This window comes from Vitis riparia, chromosome 15 (genome assembly GCF_004353265.1).
Source record: "Vitis riparia cultivar Riparia Gloire de Montpellier isolate 1030 chromosome 15, EGFV_Vit.rip_1.0, whole genome shotgun sequence".
In the NCBI taxonomy this organism is placed as follows: Eukaryota; Viridiplantae; Streptophyta; class Magnoliopsida; order Vitales; family Vitaceae; genus Vitis; species Vitis riparia.
This window is the reverse complement of record NC_048445.1, coordinates 12,331,235-12,347,000: the sequence shown is the minus strand read 5'-3', so window position 1 is coordinate 12,347,000 and position 15,766 is coordinate 12,331,235. Positions and strand designations below refer to the sequence as shown.

At 38.1% G+C, this 15,766-nt stretch overlaps 1 pseudogene; it reads right to left on the bottom strand.

Moving 5' to 3' along the window:
- Positions 1 to 819: 819 nt before the first annotated feature.
- On the bottom strand, positions 820 to 9,022 carry LOC117931970 (annotated as a pseudogene).
- Positions 9,023 to 15,766: the final 6,744 nt, after the last annotated feature.

The window sequence follows — 15,766 nt, the reverse complement described above, 5'->3', positions numbered from 1 at the left end:
ATAAGAAAGAAAACCGTAAGTGTGACTCCTTATTTTGGAAAAGGTGGTCTATGAAAAATCGGATCCGGTTCGGGGGTCAGGTTACTCATAGGGAAGGTACAGTAAAGACCGTAGCACCCCTCTAAGTCCCTAAAGTCAGGTCTCTACTAAAGAGATAAAGTGATCATGGCATCTAATAAGGAAAAACAATGAATACCCGGATCGATCATGCACATATGGGAATCAGAACATGCGTAGAGAATGACAGGAATGGGAGCAGATGCTTACCTGGGCAATGAGCCACTATGCGCTATCAAGAGAGGAGGTTAATGCATAATTAAGGAATAATCTCATGCATGTCACAAAACAGAATAAATCAATCATGTATGACCATTAATTCAATCAATCAATCAATCAATCATAAAATCGTGTATGTGGGGCCCCCACCAAAGCCTATTTATTCTTGAGTGAATCGATTTCGTAAATTCTATCACTAAGAATTACGAAAAATAAATTCACACTTATTTTAAAACATTTTGAAAATCAAAGAAAATTCGAAAGTGGCTCGCCGGAAAGAAAATGGTGACCAAATTTTATTGAAAATGGGATGTTGGTATCTAAAAACTCTAAGGATGAAGTTAAAAAAAAAATTCTGATTGCTTTGATGGAAAGTAGATTTTAGAAAACCAATTTAGAATGGAAAATCACAAGGAAATGTGAAATGCGCCATGATAAGAGGAAGTGGCCATGTGGGAGTGGGGCCTATAGGTATGATTGAGACTGCATTACTGGTGTGTGGGTGCTGTCACTGAATCTTCACTTGCAGAGCATTGGGGGTCATCAGGAACTAAGGTAATTCAAGGAAGCCTTTATTTGTTGGACAGTGTTACCGATGAGGTTATTAACAGTCGTCATCGACTCCAAGTTCAGCTTAGCGGATGGCAAGCTGCTCACTAGTATCTAAAACACCACTGTAATAAGTGACCCTCCTAACCTCCCCATGCTCGCTATTGTACTGGAGCTGCTTGACGCCCCATCCCCTTGGTCTAGTTGTCCATCTGGTGAGATGGTGAAACCCGATGGTAGCAGGGGTATGTAGGAAGGGTCCTCCCCGCTCATTGCTATGTTGACGGCAGGTAGATCAACTGGGCAGTAGATGACTAGGGAACCTGATGAGTCTATGCAGCTCTCTTAGAGTATCAGCATGTGTGTTCTGACTGGTGTTGAAGGCCCTCAGGACAGATATGCAGTTACCAGGATGTGGCCCATTTGCAATATGGGCAACCTCTTGCACGACATTGCCATTGGAGAGAACATCCCACTGAGGTCGAGTCCTTTCGTCCCTGAAGAAATTGAAGACATTTTGTGGAGAAATTGGGAGCCAGATGGTGGTAGCCGCACTGAGAAGCACACCGATGGGTTGGCCAGGATCAGTGTTCTTGTGAATTGTGACCTGGACTCCAACCTCATTCAGCCTAGAGAGTGTTGTCCATCGGTGTCCATTGGAGGTGCTGATGTTTGCACAAAAATTGTTGACCATCCTCTGGGCAAGTTTCATCATGCTTCTCTTGCCATCAGGAGATGGAATCACTCCTCCAACATCCCGAGTTGAAGTTCCTTTAACCATCAAACAAGCAAATATCTCACACATCCTCTATAGAGTGGCCAACCACCATTCAGCTCCAAATGCTAACCCTCTGTGAATAAGATCTCTATAAAGCCGATGAGTTGGGGTTTTGTCTTCGATTTCCACATGTTCCACCCAAGTAACCTTGGAGTATCCATTGGGCATATCTTGAATCAAGCAACCAAGAAGAAGCCTATGAGATGGATTTTGAGGGGCAAACTAGTTGTCTCGGGGGAAATCATAAGAAACATCAACTATTGCCCATGAGCCTTGTTCAATTTGTTGACTATATATGAGGAAATAGAATTCCCTAGTAGGTACAAGGGGTGTAACTGAATCAAGGTATTTCTCAATTCCTTGTGCTTTATTAGAGGAATAATACTTGTATATATATACAATTGAGAGTCCTAAATTAGGAAGGTATTATCCCTAAGGAAACAACCAAATTATGGTATGTACAGATATATACAGCTAACACTCCCCCTCAAGCTGGAGCATAGATGTTGATCATGCCCAGCTTGTTACAAAAGTACTCAACTCGAGTTCCATTTAGAGCTTTTGTAAAAATATCCCTAAGTTGCTCTCCAGTCTTCACATAGCCAGTAGAGACTAGATTTTCCTCAATCTTTTCACGAATGAAGTGACAATCGACCTCAATGTGTTTGGTTCTTTCATGATAGACTGGGTTCGCAGCAATATGAAGAGCGGCTTGATTGTCACACCAAAGCTTTGCTGGCATTGTGCACTTCATTCCCACTTCACATAAGAGTTGATGTATCCATATGATTTCACAAGTAGCCTGTGCCATGGCCTTATACTCAGATTCTACACTCGAACAGGATATAACACTCTGCTTCTTACTTTTCCAAGCCACTAGATTCCCGCCAAAGAACACACAATAACCTGTAGTGGATCTTCTATCAAACTTAGAACCTGCCCAATCCGCATCAGAAAAACACTCAATGCGAGTGTGTCCCTGACTACTATATAGTATGCCTAGACCAGGAGCCTTCTTTAGATAGCACAAAATCTACTCTAAAGCCGCCCAATGCTTTATTGTAGGAGCAGATGTGAACTGACTAACAACACTTACTGCATATGCAATATCTGGTCGCGTGATAGTGAGATAATTCAGCTTCCCAACCACTCTCCGATACCTTTTAGGGTTGTAGAAGGGATCTTCATCATCTGGCATAAGTTGTACATTAGGAACCATCGGGGTAGTACATGGCTTTGCTTCTATCTTACCGGTCTCTTTAAGCAGATCAAGCACATACTTCCTCTGTGATAAGAACATCCCTTTCTTGCTCCTTGATACTTCTATTCCCAGGAAATACTTCAGTTCACCCAAGTCCTTTGTATGAAACTTGGAATGCATGAATGTCTTAAGATCAGAGATTCCTGCATGATCATTTCCTGTAATAACTATATCATCGACATAGACCATAAGAAGTATGATACCAGCAGCTGATTTCTTGTAGAAAACGAAGTGATCTTTCTAGCTCTTGTTCATGCCAAATGCTTGAATCTCCTTACTGAATTTTCCAAACCAAGCACGGGGACTCTGCTTCAATCCATAGAGAGCTTTTTTCAGACAACAAACCTTCCCATACTCCCTCTAAGCAACAAACCCAGGAGGTTGCTCCAGATAGACCTCTTCCTCTAGATCACTATGAAGAAAAGCATTCTTGATGTCTAACTGATGTATCATCCACTGTTGGGAAGCAGTAATAGAAATAAATAGTCGAACTGAATTTAGTTTGGCAACTGGAGAGAAAGTATCAGAATAGTCTACTCCATATGTCTGAGCATATCCTCTAGCTACAAGCCTGGCTTTCAGTCGTGCCACAGAGCCATCAGGATTAACTTTTACCGCAAAGACCCACTTGCAGCCAACAACTTTCTTTCCTTGAGGCAAATCAACAAGTTTCCATGTATGATTATACTCCAATGCACATATTTCTTCAAGCATTACATTTTTCCAACCAAGATGATTCGGTGCCTCTGTAACAGTGTTAGGTACTGAAATAGAATCTATAGAGGCTACAAGGACACTTGAGGAAGATGACAGGTGATCATAAGACACAAAGTTAGCAATGGAATAGATAGATTTGCAGTGTCGTTTACCTTTCCGAAGGCTAATAGGAAGGTCGAGATCACTGGAAGGATCAGATGACGAAGGAGTTGGTGCAGGACATGTATCTGTTGTCACTAGGCGCCGAGAGTACACCTGGACAATTGGTGGTTTGTCTGGATCAGGAGGAATATTAACAACAGGACCCAAATGAGCAAGAGACGCATCAGAATCAACCACACTTGATTGCCCAACAGTTGGTCTTGAATTAACTACTTGATACACAAGCCATTCTTCATCCTCCTCACTTGCAGAACTTGTGGGTGAAGAGAAAAAGGATGTGTCTTCTGAAAACACAACATCCGTTGATACTAGATACTTATTGAGATCAGGCGAGAAACATCTATAGCCCTTTTGTAGTCTTGAGTACCCCAAGAAAACACACTTTAACGCCTTAGGATCAAGTTTAGTAACAAAAGGCCTTGTATCTCTAACATAGCATGCACATCCAAAAATTCTTGGTTCAAGTGAAAAAAGTGATTTATGTGGATGTATTACTTTGTACGGAATATCACCTTTAAGCACTACAGTGGGCATACGGTTGATCAGAAAGCAAGCTGTGGAAACTGCATCAGCCCAAAACTGTTTCGGAACCTTCATCTGGAACATGAGGGCACGAGTCGTCTCAAGTAAATGCCTGTTTTTTCTTTCAACAACCCCATTTTGAGAAGGAGTATCAACACAAGATGTTTGATGAAGAATCCCATTGTGACTCATGTAATTCTGAAATGAGTTAGACACGTATTCTTTTCCATTGTCGCTTCTTAATATTTTCACAGACACATCATATTGGGTTTTAATCTCAGCAGAGAAGGCACAAAAATGGGAAAATACTTCTAAACGATTCTTCATAAAATAAATCCAAGTCATTCGAGAAAAATCATCCACAAAGGTAACAAAATATCGAAACCTAGTTTGAGAAGTAACAGGACACGGACCCCAAACATCAGAATGTACTAACTCAAACAAAGACTCAGCCCGTTTATTAATCCTTGGGCCTAAAGAACTACGATGATGCTTCGCAAAATGACACGACTCACAATCTAATGAAGGTAAAGTATCAAACTGAGGACATAATTTCTTCAACACCGGTAGAGAAGGATGTCCTAACCGATAATGAGCTTCAACAGGAGAGGCAGTACTGACACACGCAACTGGTCGAGGTACCCACTCGTCAAGAATATAGAGCCCATCAGATACATGTCCTTTACCAAATGTCCGTTTCGTCGTAAGATCCTGAAACACACAATGATCAGGGAAAAATGAGACACTACAATTCAGATTTTTGGTAAGTTTACTGACAGAGATTAAGTTAAAGGCCAAATTTGGTAAGTTTAACACAGAAGATAACGTAATAGAAGATGTTGGTTTCACAGTCCCAGACCCTTTAATCTCATAGGTAGAACCATCAGCAACAGTAACAGGAGGAGCAGAATGTGTTCTGAAGGTAGAGAAAGTTTTATGATTACCTGTCATATGATCTGTGGCACCTGAATCAATTATCCATTTGTTTGAGGAGGAGACAAGACATGTTTTACCTGACTCTGCCAGAGCACTAACAGGAGTAGATGCTTTCAGTGCGTCTTGATACTATGAATATTTAGCAAACTCTTTTGCTGTCATTGTGACGATCTTGTCTGAGGAGTCTGAAAATGTAGCAACATTGGCAGTTTGAATTCTCCGATTTGGATTATGCAATTTCCTGTAGTTCTTCTTGGTATGGCCAGCCTCATGGCAGTAAAAACATACAATAGTACTTGAATCATTGCCACGATTTTCAAATGCCCTGTTTCCGTCCCTGTTATTCACCCTTCTTGCATTTTCTGCATTTCTTCTTTTTGCAACAAGAACATTGGTGTGTTGAGAAGATGAGACATTCTCAGTTCGTAGAACTCTACTGAAAACTTCCTGAAGGGAACCAATGTCAGAACCAGAAAGAATTTGAGATTTTGCAGTCTCAAACTCAGATGGGAGACCGGATAAGAAACTTATAACAACCATCTGTTCCCGTTGAGCCTGTTATACTTTAACATCCGGACTGAAAGGCATAAGTGCATTCAATTCCTCATATACCTTCTTAAAGTCCATAAAATATGCAGTGAGGGATTTAGCTCCCTTCTTAGGACAATGGAAGGCATTCCATACATCATACATCCGAGAGACATTTCCTTTTCCAGAGTACAGAAAATCAAGATAATCCATTAGCTCTTTAACAAATTCACAATGACTCAGCAGACCAACGATATCACTATTAATAGAGTTTTTCATCTGCAGAAATAACCGTGCATCATCTTGCATCCAAAGTTTTCTAGTGATATCAGTAGGAGGTTCCTCAGTCAAGTGGTCATCTTTAGCAACACTTCTCAGATAAATTTTGATAGTAATATAATTAGACCCATTTAATTTGTGTTCAGTTATTTTTGACACAATAGGCATTATATCAGCAACAGAATTCTTATTCTCTTCCATGACAATAAAATTCAATCTCCAAAGTAATCAGCCCAGACCAGAAATTACAATTCACCACAGCAAGAAGAAAAAGACAAGTACCTCTCTTACAAGAAGGTGTCAAAAGCGTCAAAGCATGCGTCAAAAGCGTTTCTTCCATAGCAACTATAAAACCCTTGACAAAATGGATTGCTATCGTGGCTGCCAAGGTGAGCGAAGAGGAGTGTGCTACTGGATCGGCGTCGAAGCGATGGTGAGTCGAGATTTACTCCGGCGAAGTAACAGCAGCGGCGAAGTTACAGCAGCGAGAGACATCAGCCCTTTCAATGAAGTTCTTCTCGGAACTGAGGTCGTGCGTTAGGGCTGTTGACAAACGTGGGTCGTGTGTCGGGCTCTAAAAGCAACAATAAAAGGCGCTCCTCTGGGCAGTGAAGGTCGGGCCTTTCAATGATTTTGGAAGACGACATCGCTTTGACGGTGGAGAGAAGGCGTGAGAGGGTGGCGGGATCTGAGAAGAAGGCGTCTCAGGAAGGTGGATCAAGGGGCAGGGTGGATCGAGGGGCAAGGTTCGCTGGACTAACGATGGTGACAAATCTGACAAATCTGATCAGTCAAAGGAAAAGAGGAACTCTGTTGACGCGTCCCAATGGCAGAATCTCACAGTCCAAGAACGAGATCACCCTGGCTAGAAAATGGGATTGCGACGCCAACGGAACTTATCGGAGGTCAAAAGAAGCTGCTACGCTCCTCCACGCGCTGGCACGTGAGTTGACGCGTCCTGCTTCTCAGTCCGAACGCGTGAGCTTCACACATTCAGCTTCAGGTCGTCGGACTTCGGGTACTGGCCAATCTTGACACCTCGCTTCCCCCTCCGAAGGCAGTGACACTACCAGGTCACTTTTATTCTATGACCCAAGAACAAACCCAGAATTTGAGCCAATGGCTCTGATACCATGTAACTGAATCAAGGTATTTCTCAATTCCTTGTGCTTTATTAGAGGAATAATACTTGTATATATATATACAATTGAGAGTCCTAAATTAGGAAGGTATTATCCCTAAGGAAACAACCAAATTATGGTATGTACAGATATATACAGCTAACAGGGTGAAAGCTCCTGCAGCTCAGTTGAAGGGAACTGCTTTGACCATCCATCATTCCGGATGATAATACTTCAAGTGTTCTCACCAATGAAACAATTGTCGAAAATAACTCCATCCATTTATTCTGCAAACGAGTCCATAAATATGTCAACCAATGCCAAACTGTTCATGATCACAACACCTGAATCTCTTGATGCCTCAATCCTCACATTAGGGTTTTTCAAGTGACTGTTAGCCCGAGGAAAAATCCTCTCATAGCTTTCAAGATTAAGAACATCCCTCCCGTCAGTGGTGGACTTCATCCACAAGGGTTCGTTGGTTTGCAAAAGCCTAAACAGTTCATCCAATGCATTGGTAGCAACATCTACCATGAGGGACTTATCCATATCTGAAATACCAGTCCCCTGGAAAGGAAAAATGGGCATAGTAGATGAACTTCCAGGAAGAAGATCAAGATCAAAGGAAGGGCCACTGCCCATCCCCTGCCCCCCAAAGCTTCCTATTGACAAATCCAATGAAGAAATATGGACAGGTTGTACTGGTGGGAGCTGTGAAATGTAATATTAGAACAATTCTCTTCAATAGTAGTCAATATAGGCCCGTGATCAGAATCCATGATTGTTTCAAGCAAATCAAGATAAAAATTTTCCACTAGCATTTCCAAATGACTCCTAAAGGATTTCTCCGACGCTGGTGCTAGTTCTTGCTTGTGAATAGGATCCTCTCCATGATATCTAGAGTCCATAAAATCAATTTCCTCTCTCTCAAAGGATGGCTCAGGTACAATCTTTGGTGAATCCCAGTTCCATGCTTGTGCATCTGATCTGGCACTAGCAAATTTTAATGGGATGGCAGCCAGCCTAAGCATAAAACAGAGTGATGTACATGAAGTGGCGGGTAGCAGAAAATATGAGCCAGATGTAGTATTCCCAATGCTGTGGCTCAGGACACCAACACCAACACCAACACCATCTGAACCAGACCAGCCACCACGGGATCGATGCTCATCAGGAAGCCAGTTCTTGAAGCGTGGACTATACAACTTGTTGGTTTGCCTATACCATCGCGCACAGTGCTTGAAACTGATGGTTGTTTCTAAGGAAATCAAGAGATCCTAATCCAGCAGCAGCAGCACCAAGGAGCGTCTCCACTGGTTTCTTAAGCTGTAAGGGGAATGAGCCACCAGAACAATAATTTCTGCCGCTTCTGGAATCTTTGAATATAAGTAATCCACAACTCACTTTGGATTGTTGTAAGCTGCTTGAAATGCACAGGTAACAATCTCCTTGTCCCAATTTCTTCTTCATATCATCATCATTTTTCATCAACCAACCTCCCTAAATTCTCAGTCTTAATGCTTGACTATCGCTTTCAGGGGAAAACAGAGGAGCAAGGTAATACAAATGGAAACAGAGCATGGAACGTTTAACGAATATGCTAAACCCATTTCATTATTTTATCCATGAGTCTTGCAATCAGTGGGTTAAGATGGAAGATGTTTGTTGGGGTAAAACATTAAAATGTAGCAAGTTCTTCAAATATTAAACTAATAATCATCAAAATGCAGCAACCCAACAAGCAGAGATGAAATCATAGAGAATAAGATAGGAGAAATATGAGAGGTGAGAGAATATACGGGAAAAACCACAAATGGCCATACCTGAAAATGTTCGTCCTGCTTTGGCAATTATCGGGCTCCTCCCGTAAAGAAAACCCGGTCGATTCCCCATGCTTCTCTTGCTATCTCTCTAATCCTCAGCTTGCTTCTTCTCTCAAGCTTAAGAACACACTCAAAAATCTCCTCACCAACCAGCTTCCTGCCTCATTTTTCCTCTGGTTCTCCTATCTCCAGCTTTAGAAAAAAAAACCATTCCCCTCAGTAGCTTGCCCTCTAAGCTCCAATGAATCCCCTTCTCTAGCTCGCTGCTTCTCCAAATCTCCTCTGTCCCTTCTTCCATTTTCTTTCCAAAAAATAAAATCTCTCTATAGAGCCACCCCCTCCCCAAGGTAAGCCAAAACCTCAAAAGTATCTCCCTCTCCATCCCAAAACCCCTTCTGCAGGTAATCGAATACACTCCTACACAACGGCTTCTGCAGATTCCCTCCTTTACAAGCGTCTCATTCTCATAGGCTCATTCAATAGCACTAGCTGAATCCATAGCAGCCTCTCTTGAGGCAGCACGTGGCTCTTGAAAGAGCCCTCCACTTGGCAAAGAAAATGACCTGCAGAAAAAAATGAGAACGAGCCCCAAATGGGGGTTTACATTAACCTTATCACAAAACTTGTCTATTCTACATCAAACAATTATTGCACCAAATACAAGGATAAGGTAACCTATCACTTCCAGGTGCATTACTGAAGGCAAATTCCAAGAATTCTAAAATTCTATTATCATATTCTAGGCTCACTCTTAACTTTTGCATCCAACTTTTGTCTATTGAAAAATTTCCAATTGTCTTCTTCAACCAAACAAAAAAAAAATAATTTGAGTATGTCAACTTATGATGTATGTATTATGCATTCTAGAATCTCCAACATCCTAAATTTGGTGGTGGTTCCTATACCATATAGGAAAGCATAATCCCTATGCATCAACTATCAATGTGTTTAATTTCATTTTTGAAGAAATTTTGACAACATTTCCCCATAGTTCTCCAAGTACACAAAATGGACAAGACATAATGTATGACCTTGTCCTAATATGCACCCAGAAAATAAGAGGAAATATTGAAAAAAATTCTATCAAATGAACTAAGCATAGACAATTAAATTCATAGATATTATGTTTTCTTATTATATCCATTCAGAAAATTCAAACATTATTGGTCAACATCACATACTAGACAAAGTAAGAAGCTGTCAACTTGAAAATGGTCTAATGTTAAAACCATGGTCACTTTCTGGCAACTTAAATGTCTTTAGTATGTAATAATATAAATGTTTGTCTTATAATGATACTTGAATGGAAAGCCTAAGGTTTCATGCATGCAAATGTTATTAAAATTAAAATACAATTATTTACTAGGAAGGTGGATGTTAAAGTTACATTCATTCAACAGTGTCTATGCTCCATTCCAGAATTTTACTTCCCATTTAAACAAATAAAATAAAAGCATATTAAAATATCCTAGAGATCATCAACAAGTCCTACTTAAGTATGCAATGACCATTTTAGAACATCCTATCTAGGTAACCAAAAGTTCTTTTTTAGAACCAATGCAAACATATAATCACGATAAAACAATAATGGTTACTGCAATGCTAATATTTTAGCAATTCCCTATTTTTTTCTAACCTACAAATGGAAGTGCAATGAAAACACAATCTAAAGGCTGCTTTAGTATATTTATAGCCATAGAAAAAAAAAATCAAGACTAGAGAAATGAATATAATTCAACCTCAAAAATATATTCAATAAAATAACATAAGAAAAGACAAATAGTCCTACTTAAATGAAAAATAAAAAAACTAAGACATTACTAAACATGAAATAGGGATTACTTTAAAAAAATTATAACAAGAAATCAAATAGGCTATATAGGCACCCATTTACAACTTTTTTTTCTTTTGTCTCTAAAACATGAAATGTTATGCTAGAGATCACTCGAGGACACATCTTTAAAATTACTTTAACTGCAATCTAAGGTTGAAAGGCCTAACACTTTGGCTCTTTATGCAACTCAAATATGCATTTATAGTTACTCATGTATCTACAGAATCACTCTACTCCCTAAGAATTTTCTTTGTAGTTATCTTGTTCCTATCTTTAATCGCAAGTTGTTAATTAGGCCACTAGTAATAGTTTCATATCCACCCTATAGGCATAAAAGTTTTTATTTACAACTGTCTCAACATTGTATCTTGTGATCTAGGTATTGTTTCCGAAAACATGTGGACGTACTAAACGATAGTATCCACCATTTGACATTGCATAGATATTGGATTCTACGATCACCAACTTACATCTTGGTTGTCCTTAGAACCTCCCAATCTATAAAGAGATAGAAATTACTATATAAAGAGATACAAATGACTATAGGAAGAATCAAGATTTAGATATTAGCTTTCGTACCAACTTTACATTGACACATGCTATTTGTCATTAGAAACATGTAAATATGAAGCTGAGCTGAACCTTATTTTCAGCTTGAGTTTCCAATAATATTTCTTATTCGTTTCTGTAATTTCCTCATAAATCAAAAGTTATACTAGTGACATTGTGAGAAGGATTCATGTCCATAGAGAATGAGCCAACATTGAAATTTCCACCTATCATGAATAATGACTATGCAAGGAAATATTTGTAACCATGATAGATGTTGAATTGAGGCTCATAGAGAACACCTATGATTTGTTCTTGTATTAGTAGAATTATTGGAACTTGTTTTACTTATCTACCATGGTAATGAAAATGTTGTAACCTATCTAAATATCTAGAAATTGACTATCTGATTTGGACTTGAAATTACTATGGAGATTCTAGGATGAATAGTGAACGATGCTTAGGTATGTTTAAAAGGAGTTGGGATTTGAAGTTCTCACATCCACACTCACATTCACATTCTTTCATTGTACAGAGTTTGGTAAAATTCACTCTTACATTCTTTTTGGAGTTCTAGTCTAAGGATTCATATGAAGGATCCTTTTAATATGCAAACCAGTATATTCCACTGAATTATTTATTATCATTTTAACTTTCACCACATAGCCTTGAGGCTTAGTTCAAGTGTTAAAGAGTAGGATATATTTATGATAAGTTCCAAATTCAAGTACGAGACAAGAAAAATCAAGAAAAAAAAACCTAGCAAAACTAAGAAAATAAAAAAAGTATAATTCAAATTAAGCAAGCACTAGTTTCTAGCTCATCTTCAACCAAACATATGTATTCTATTACCAAGTCTCTATGTGTGTTTAGCAATTTTGTTTTGATGGGAAAATTAAAGGATGTTACTAGTGAAAAATCGAAAGTCCCAACACCAAAGGGAGGGGGGGTGTGAATGGGTGATTTAAAAATTTTCAATAAAGATTTATATGTTATACCCAATTCTTTCACCCAAAGAGATTTTAAGAATAATCTTTTCTATTAAATATATGTAATTCAAACAGAATATCAAATATAAAAGATATAGATAATCGGGCACAAAATTTATATGTGGAAAACCCCAACACTAATTGTGGAGATAAAAAACCACAAGGTCTAAAGACCTATTAATATAAATCCACCATACAAATCAAGTTATATAGATTTACCTAGCCACTTTATCCTAAAGACTTACTCTCTAGTAGCTACAACTTAATTCATGGTTCGTGACATAACAACCTCGATTGCTTTAGTGGATCACTTCAACCTTAGTGAAGGGATGAAGGTCTTCAACCAATATTCAAAAATCAAATTGTAGACCCTCCATTTTTCCTTCCTAGCACATATCCCATTAGGTTTTTTTTGTCAGTACTTTACAGCAGTTCCCTGATGGCCCATTACTACTCATGTAGTTATCTTTTCTAAGCCACCTTGGGAGACTTTGGTTGAGGGGTTTATCCGACTTCCCATTATGTTTGGCTGCCCTTCAGTTTAAATTAGGCTCACTTAGGTGCACTTTAGGTTAGACTTAGTTAGGCCCACCTAGTTTCACTTAGGCCCGTTTAGATTCACTTCGGCCCACTTAGGCCACACTTGACCCTTAGACATTCTTGGTGTGACTTGTATAATTGCATGGTTCATTTATCTCATTTACTTATTTATTTATTATTATTATTATCAATCCTTTTATTTAATCATTTATTCTATTTTTATTTATTTATTTATTTATTTATTTTTATTTATTTTTATTGTTGTCAATCACTTTTATTTATTTAGTTATTTATTTGTTTATTATCTTGTTTTTTATTTATTTATTATTATTATATCATTCTCTAATTTATTTATTTAATTTAATAATTTGATGTTTTTATAAGAAAATCTACCAACGGAGGAAAAATAATTTTGAAATTGGTAAGACTTTGAAAATGAAAGGAACTCTTTTAGGCGTTAGTAAAGATCACTAAAGAGTTAAAATAGGGATGAAGAAGTTTTTGGAAAAGATGGGACTCCTTACGTTATATGCATGGATTGATTTTTTTAAAAAATTTAAAAAGGATTTTCCTAGTGGATGAGACATAGAATTCGGGGAGAGGAAGACTCATCAGGTGGAACGGCTGCCAATTGCTATAAAAAGCATAGGCTGGTGGTTTTAAGGGACAGGGAGAAAAAATGAGAGGTTTTAAAAAAAAAGGACTTGGAGCACGCATTGAAAAGGAGAAGGAGTTCATTTGGGTCATAGGGGTCCAGTAAAAGAAAATGGGAGCTCATTGGTCTTTGGAGAAGCAAAGAAGGACTCCCAAGTATGTTCATTGTGAACTGTGCATTTTCTCGTTTTGGATACTACCCTACTTGATTCTCTGTTAATTTCTAGGTTGTTCATACACCATTGTTGCTTTTTTTTCTTCCTTTGCTTCTTTGGTTTGACTTGAAAACTGGTAAGGCTCTTTATCATGTTCATTGTGAGGCATCTAGAGTTATTGGCTGCACTTTTGCTTTGAATTTGTTTGTGATTTTTTCCATTAGTTTGAGCCCATTGAAAAATCATGAGATGTGGCTTAATTTGATTTTTATTTTGCTTGTTTATTCTCTTCTTGTTTCCTATATTCTCTATTATACTTGTTTTTTCCTCTTCCTCTTAGATAAAGATGGGAAGGCCCTATGCCAGAAGAAGCCTAAAGGAGATGTCAATGAGAAGAGTGGAGAATAGGATGATCATGATTCGTCTACTGATGCTATATTTGAGCATGAGGAAACTGAGGTGGATGAACATAAGATATCACTCTGTGCCTGTTAATAGAAACTAGAGCATACGTTGGGAATATATGAAAACTATCATGCTTGCCTTCATGATATGCCTTCATACCATACCTTCCATTATTGAACTCGTGTTGTATGAATGAAGATGAGACTTCTTCTTTTATGGACGAGTAGTTTGAGACCTTCACCTGTCGGTTGGAAGAGTACAGAAGCCTACATGAATGGGTGCAAGCCATTGCCATGGAGATTGAGTCTGACACTAGGCTCATACATGCAAACCTTCTTCTCGTAAACCAGACTCACTTTGTTTCAGAGATTTAGAGAGGGCTAGGAGTTAGATCGTCATGATGAAGGAGTTTTACAACCTACTTGCTTTGGTTCTTCGAAATGCCTCTAGTAGTACTATCAGTCCATGATTATTTGGTTTCAAGGAAGAAAATGAGACCAGGGGGTCCCTCAAATTTGGTCATGTTCTTCCATGAATGATTTGGTCTGATCGTCAATTCTTATTATAGGGACGTCCATTCTGATTTTGGATCTGGACTACTATATAAATGATAGAAGAGCCTTCCTTAAGACAATGTGCTTTCTGATGGATCCCAGTAACCCAAAGATATGTTTTGTTCATCTCCTCAGAGATTCGAAGGTGTGTATATTCTACTTAAGGCTTAAACACACCCCTTGTTTAGTTGGGTTTTAGAGTTCTAGCTTTTCTACCTATATGCGTCTATTTTGGAGAACTGGGTATCACTATTTCCTGAACCCTAAATCCACGATTTTTGACCCAGGCTGAAAAACACAACCTTGGCCTGCAAATCATGATAAGCTTACCGAATAGCATTTTTTTTAAAAAAAAAAAAAAAAAAAAACGGATAGCTTTTGTATCCTGTGCGTGGGTTGGACTGGTCGGAAATATCGGTAAATTTCCCGAAATATCGGTAAAAATACCGATAAATACCGAAATATCGGAGAAATTTTAAAAAAATTATCAAAATTTTCTAAAATGAAACGAAACATAATAGTTGTTGACATGTAGGGATTATGTATTCCTATATGGGATAGGAACCACCACCTAAACTAGGAAGTTGGAGATGTTAGAATGCATAAGTCATGTAGTATAAGTTGATATTAGTTTAACAAGATAGAATCATGAGAGTTAATTATGTTTCTTGGTTTAATATTTTGATATATAATTTTATTTTAATTTTACAGAAATATGCATAATAAATTATCTTTGACGATTCGAGAGTGAATAAAGACTTAAACAAATGTAAGATATATTTATTTCTCATTTGCATGGTAGCACATCAACTAGATAGGATCATAATTCTATAAGAGAACCACATTTATTACTTTGGTTCAATACCTAATGAAATTAAATGTATTTAATAAGAGAAATATCATGAAGTAATAGAAATTTTAAATTGATAATTTGTGGCATTAACTACAATGACATGAATTGAATAAGACAATTTTATAATTAACTACCCCACTTTCATATACTTGTAGACAACATGGATATATTACATGATGAATCCTTTTGATATATGACACAACATTAACATTTCAAAAGTGTTAAAACAATTGCTTTTGTAGACAAAAAAAAAAAAAAAAGGTCTAATGCATGGAGCAAGA